The sequence below is a fragment of the Electrophorus electricus genome, chromosome 23, assembly GCF_041902795.1.
Source record: "Electrophorus electricus isolate QZ-2024a chromosome 23, ASM4190279v1, whole genome shotgun sequence".
In the NCBI taxonomy this organism is placed as follows: domain Eukaryota; kingdom Metazoa; phylum Chordata; class Actinopteri; order Gymnotiformes; family Gymnotidae; genus Electrophorus; species Electrophorus electricus.
The window spans coordinates 13,142,501-13,144,220 of NC_137519.1; the positions used below are offsets into that span (position 1 = coordinate 13,142,501).

The following is a 1,720-nucleotide window of genomic DNA, read 5'->3' on the forward strand; positions in this document are numbered from 1 at the left end:
CTCTCGTGCTTGTGCTCTGGAAGAGACAGGGTTCTTAATGCAAACGTTTGTGTAAATCCCTCAGCGCATAACATCCCACACTTGCATGATTTCCTGGAAGCAGTTGTTCGGAGATCAACAAGAACCTTGTGCATTAACCACAGAGCTATTGGGCGTGAACTGCAGCACCAGAGGACTGCTGGTGTAGGACCCTTGAAGGACGGGTCGTACCGAGCAAATGTTAGGGGACTCGGCGTCATATCCACTGTGACACAAAGGCTGCACAGTGCTCAGGTCATTAATGAGTGTCATTTCTGAGTCATATCAATTTTAGCTACTTTTTAATGTGTTGCGTAAACCTGGCCATTGCGGATTCACTGTGGGGTTGGTCTGTTTGTATCCTGCTATGAGTCACTGGTATCTTAACAATGACTGTCCTGTGTTGAACGTCATGTGTCAGGTGAGAGGTCACATGTTTTGTGTGTTTGTTCGAGCTTTGATCTGGGCTCAACGTTGAACTTTCATGGCTGCTTGTCTCGCCCTGGCTCACTCATAATAAATACAATGTCATACCAAATAAAAACCTCATCTTCGGCCAACCCTCCTGGTTTAGTGCTTCAAAACAGATGTTTGTTTAAATTGGTTTTATCTCATTTCCAGGGTTGAATGTTACATGAGTGTCAGCGAAACAGTTCAGGTGGTTGTGATCATGTAGCACCTCGTTGACACTGTTGACGCGTGCTTCTGTAATGGCTTTGCTCGTCTGGGTCCAGGTGAAGATAATGCACTGCACGGCCTGGTTAAGGAGCCTTTGTGTTGTACAGCGAGAATGGGCCAGGACTGGTGTCACTGTTTGAACTGAACCCTGGGCCATTTTCTTGTATGTGCTGTTCTCGTAAATGTTAACTAAATTAAAACCTCATTTTGAAAAGAATGTTTCTGTGAATTATTTTGGCTGTGTTCTGGATAAATATGTGTGCATGTGTGTGTTCTGTTGACACGTGTGTCACTTTATGAAGCTGTCCTTTTTCTTTTTTTCTCCTGTGTCCACTGCTGCCTGTGTGTGTTTGTGTGTTTGTTTCAGTTCAGGTCTTTCTCAGGTTCTCTCACATTAAAATGGCATGCCAGTCATGGCTGGATGATGGTTTCATCACAGTCGCTAGACACCTGGTTTTTTGTGTGTAGGTACTCCAGTGTATGTTCCATACATCTAGTTCTTAGCACCCCCCCCCCCCCCCCCCGCAGTGTGCATGTGTGTAGACACACGCGTAAACACAAACACGCTTCCCCTATTAAATGTCGCTGGTACTCATGCTCATCCTTCGTTGCTGACTGTACGAGTGTCATGAGAGTGTGTGAGAAGAGCAGCTGGCACACAATGCCCTCTTGTAGCTTTATGCCACAGCATATGCCCGTCGTGCGATGTGCTAATTTAGCCCCACATTGGTACCTATGCCAACAGATGGAGCTCTGCATTGTCATTCTCACCCCCAATCTCGGGCCACGGGGCGGGAGTGCAGCGGGGACATGACATAAAAACAAGGCATATGGAGCGCTCTCTCTCTCTCTCTCTCTCTCTCCCCTTCCCTCCCTCTTCTGGTCATGTTTATGATAAACAGAACGTGTCCTTTAGTCCAGAGGGTTCATGAAGGTAGTAGTGTTTAGAAGTCTCCAGGAGCTTGCAGTAACTACATGTTTTTACATTACATATGCTCAGGATGTTTTTGCTGCACAATATGTC

The 1,720-nt window shown here is 46.2% G+C and overlaps 1 protein-coding gene across 2 annotated transcripts in view; it reads left to right on the forward strand.

Annotated features, from left to right (window-relative positions):
• The window catches only part of cyld (cylindromatosis (turban tumor syndrome)), a 19,679-nt gene extending 18,766 nt beyond the window's left edge, over window positions 1-913 (forward strand). For both annotated transcript variants that reach the window (XM_035520776.2, XM_081706052.1), the window contains one exon: window positions 1-913. This exon is cut by the window's left edge and continues 1,480 nt beyond it. The gene's annotated coding sequence lies outside the window, so the exon portion shown is untranslated.
• The last annotated feature ends 807 nt before the right edge of the window (window positions 914-1,720 follow it).